Here is a 5,126-nt window from a genome sequence, read left to right as displayed (position 1 = left end):
CAGATCTATTCAACTGACTGGAACCACAAGGACTACACTTTCAGGAGGGAAATACCTGCTTGCAAAATGTTTTATACAGACTTCACCATCAGAAGACTTTATGGCTCAAAAAGCATAAAGGCAACTAACTAATAAATTAATCAATTAACACACCACCATACCCGCAAACACTATAGAGAAGAACAACTTCTCACCTGGGAATCTATTCCCTTGCCATGCCTCTCCCTCCAGTTTAAAGAGAGAAAAAAAAAAAAAAAAAAAAAAAAAAAATACCAGCTTGAACTTGTAATTTCTCTAGAAAAGAAGTGTGAGGGAGACAGAAGGAGATAAAGGAAAGGCAAGTCAGGAAAGGCCTGACTAGCCACATTTTATTATAGGCAAACTGTCTCAGCTGCTCAAGAAGCTTCCCAAGCAATATTCAGATTGCACTCATGCATACTTAAGACCCCCCACAACTGCCACAGATACTGGCTTTTGTTCAGATTCTCCTTTCCTGTCTCTCAACTTTTTAAAGACACTTCAAAGTAGATCAAAAGCTTGAAAGAAGTGTAGTTGTTTAGTCTATAGAAGAGAAGGTAGATGGGAGACTTGGTCTTGTTCTTCAAATGTGAAGGAAGCTGGTATGAGAATGGGACTAAACTGTTCACCAGGTCTACTGCAGACAGGAAAAAGCAAGGAAGATTTAAGTTAGACACTTGGAAAACTTTCAAGTAAAAGTAAAGGACTGAACAGGCTGCCTGTGGAGGTTGTGGAATATCCATCACTGGAAGGTTTCAAAAACAGGTTAGGAAAACATCTGTCAGAGGCGATTAAGGTATAATAGATGAGAATGAACTTGAGATCTCTTGCTCTTCTTCTGCCAAGGTCTTTTCATTACATCCAGTGTTACAAAACCAATAATATTCCCCTCTTTTATATCCCTGCATTTTATTTAACTTTAGAAAATATGTTGTAAAACCTACCCTTCTAATATTGGTATTTCCACATATTCAAGTGTGATTATTGGGGAGAATATAAGCATCAAAGATTTGATAACTGTGAAAGCAGCATAAATAACCCAGCTGTGAAGTAAAACACCAACATATTAATTTTACACTCACTCTGAAGAAATTGACCTCTAACATCATAACACAGACAGTACTACATTTTCTTGTTCTCCAAGATAAAACAAAATTGGGAAAACTTTAACTAATGACTTACTGATCTGTGGTCACCAAGCTGTCAGTAGATCATTTTTCAGTTTTTGCTTAAATAATTTTTTTCAAAGGAAAGCACTTTTCCCAAGGACAAAAACAAACATACATACATACATATATATATATATATATAAAAAAAAAATCAACACAATTAAAGCAGTTTTATTCAGAAGTCTGATTTGAGAAGTATCCAAATCTTTTTGAAACCATAATAAATGGCTTCCACCACACCAGGGCAGGGAAAAAAAGCCAGAGACTTTTTTTTCCCCCCCTTATTGTTCAATACTAATGTAACCATGGAAATTACTTTTTTTTCCCCCTACTGTTTAATACTAATGTAACCATGGAAATGAAAACTAAACATCTATTTCCCCCTTACCCTCAGTATGACAGGAAATCTAACAAGGGTAATGTTTCTTGGTGACAGTAATAAGAACCATACAGGTAACTGTTTAGTATGAGAATAAACAGGGGTTTCTGGGGATCTCTGCTGGACTGACATCATGTAATTCATATAATTACAAGAAACAGAGCTACTATTTACCTTGCTCACATCTGATGTTCCTAGAAGCTGCCCTCTGTGCTGACCCCTCAGTTTTATCTGTGTTGTCTAGCATTTGACATTCTTTAGGTTTTAGAAAACACTTTCTAAGAAGAGACAAATGTGAATTCACATGGCAGCTGTGGCATACAGCAATCAAATCATAATCAGAAAAGTTCAAAAATATTGTGGTAGATACCAGATTTGTCTTCCTGTACACTTGATCAATCCTTCTTACAGCAACTGCTTTATGTTATTTTTAGTATACAGATATTTCCCCAGTATGCTTACGGGAACTTGTAAAGTAGGTGGGATTTGTAGGCACCCAAGACCTCAATTTTTCTTTTCAGTCTTGGTCTAGACAGGTCTTGGATAAAACTTATCTCCTGTTTTGCATCTCTTCCCAATTCAAGAGCCACTCTTCATTTTGATGCCATTATTTGAGTTCTCGTCCTCCAGAACGTACAAGCTACCTCTGCTGCTCCTTAAGGCTTTTTCAGAAATGAACAGAATAACACGGCATCCATAAAATTACTTATTCTACTTTAACATTGGGGGGTGGGGTGGGGTGTGTGGAACTGATAAATTGATAGTTTTCTAATTTGATTCTACTGCTAATTATTAAATTTACACAGAGCAGCAATTTTAGACATGGTCTGTTGATTCAGAAAGAAAACACACAAATCACTACAGCTGATTATTACCTTATGTTATCTCTTACTGGCTTATAATACAAACTAGCACAGTTCTAGAGCATAAAATGTGCTGTATAATAAAAGCATAGAAGTATTTTGAGGCATTTTTACAGTATTTCCAGAAACTATTTTTAAAGCTTCATGCCAACTGAAATAATTGTACTATATCTCACTATGTTACAGACTAATATAAAACTGAAGTTTTTACTTTCTACTTTAGTCCTAATTTGAGAAACAACACTCCCCAGCCCCCAAAGTCACAACCATACAGGTGTATGTGGAGCATATGGAAGAAAAATAAACAAAAGTAAAGAGAGAATTTGGAGACACTAATCAAATTATTCTGATGATGTGTCACAAATTAGGAATTCAGTGTGTAAAGCATATAGCGTGAAATTTCAGTGATAAACATTACAGTTAAATATATATATTTCAACATTCTCTAAATTAGGACACTGTTCCTCAAAAATGTGATTCTACCAAGGATAGAAGGCAGGCAACTTCAGAAAGAACGAGAGCAGGAAAAGGGAGGTCTGCCACCAATACGCCATTCATGATGGAGCACTACTCACATGACATTTTATAGTTCTCTTTTCAGGAAAACATAACATTGTGAAACTTGCAGATCAGTATAAAGTCAAAAACTCAAGTAGACTAGGATGCCTTGACTGATTTTCATGACTTGGCTTAAAGGATTTTGCAAAAGCATAAGATGTCCTACGGGGTTGCGTGCTTCATCCCACCATAGCATACAATTAACTTAATTGCTAGTCACCTTGGATAACATATATAATTGAAATAAAAATAACGTATTAAACAGACTTCAGCCAAATATATTTAGGAGAAAAGCCATTACAGAGAACACCTTCTAAAGCAAAATAGAATAAAGAAATATCCATGGGCTGTTTGGCCTTCCTTCAATAAAGAGGCCCTAGTTTAGCCTGCCATTGTTAAATTCATGCTAAATTAGAGTTATAATGATGTCAAAGCAACTTCATCGCACCTGATTAAACTTTTATTTTTCAGATTGTTTTCCCACTCACATATGCTTCATTGTTAGAAGCATCAAGTCTTAAAGGCTCTAGATAACTCAAGAGTCCTATTATTTCCAGTCTGATGGACTATTTTCAGATTTGTACAATGTCCCTTTTTTCTGCAAATATCCCTTTTTATTTGATACCATTCTCTCCAGACTCGCTGCTGCTTTCAGTTCGGGGAATGAGAAGTTGTTTCCTTCTCTATTTACATTTAAAGGTGTAAAACAAACAAATACACCTACAGCAATATATAGAAAATATGCACAAAATTCATATTTACAAGTGGAAAAGACATTCTAGAGCCCAAATTTGCTGAAGATCATTTAAAGAATCATTTTGACTTAAATGTCTCTGCCTTCAATAGCTTGCACCTTCAGGATTCAGTGCTGCTAGAACATCAAAGCAACTCACCGATATATTTCTTAAAATTAGTTAAAGTCTTAATCTCCATAACAAGAATATATTGTTAATTTGCAATGGGGTAGGCAGAATACATTATGATGATATATATTATGAAGCTGTGTTGACAAGCAAAGATCCTTGAGGCTGCCTAAAAAAAACCCCAACCCCCCCCACTTTACTGACTATTTTAAAAGATTTGTTGAAGTTCTCTCTGTTACTCATTTCTAAGGCCTTGTCCCTCTTAATAATATCCAGTATTAAAAATCCAGTTTTAGGACTTTGTTTTTTACAGATTTTGGGCTTACTTTCCAACAGATCTGCCAAATAACCTGTTGTTATTTAAATGTAACTGGAGAATAATACAGTAAGTGAACAATAAGGGCATACAAAAATGGGATGCTATATTTAATCACTACTGCCTCACCCTACTACAGATTTCATGTAAGTATCCTGAATCAGAAAACTATTTGTGAAAAACAAAGACTGCATTAAAAATAATAAATACCTGAGCTAAAGAAACAGAAAGAGCAGGAAATGCAAGGATAACTTTTTTTGTAGTAGTATTTTCTTCATTTTGGCAGCTGCTAAACCCAGCACAAAACCACTTACTGATTAGCTCAAGGTGTACAGTACTTTGGTATCATTGCCGTATGCTGGTTAGCTGCGGGCTCATAACGTAACCTAGCAAGCAACAAATCATAAACTCATCCCTGTTATCCAATCCACGCATCCCTGTACAGAATATGTGCTACGTGTTAAATCTTTCAAGTATCTCTACTGAGGATGGGCCAAATGCTTAGTTATACTCTGTCCTTCTCTCACTGAAGCCTACGCAAAAGCATAATAAATAATAATACCATTTACCAAAACAGAGAAAACATCTACTTTTCAATTAGTAACAGCTGTTCCTATGCAAAGCACAGCAGATACTCCGTGCCTGTACTTTCCAGGCTATTACAGCATTTTCTTCAACAGCCCACCACTACGTCACTTCGAAACTGTCATTTCAGTCGATGGGCCGAATAAAGGAATACAACCGATTTCAGAACCACTTCAGGTGCACGTTTCCTCCCCACAAAGCGCGGTATATGTACTTGCAACACCACCCTACAGCTACAGCGCATGTTAAACACCGAGATTAAATCCCTTATATAAATTAAACAACCCAGCGACGTTTTCCTTAATTCGAGACGCCCATCCTGCCCCTCCGCTGCAGGGGAAATGCCCTCAGAGGGACAGCAGCGGCCTCCCTACG

The sequence above is a fragment of the Egretta garzetta genome, unplaced genomic scaffold, assembly GCF_000687185.1.
Source record: "Egretta garzetta isolate BGI_Z169 unplaced genomic scaffold, ASM68718v1 scaffold620, whole genome shotgun sequence".
Taxonomy (NCBI): domain Eukaryota; kingdom Metazoa; phylum Chordata; class Aves; order Pelecaniformes; family Ardeidae; genus Egretta; species Egretta garzetta.
Note: the sequence above shows the minus strand (reverse complement) of the source record.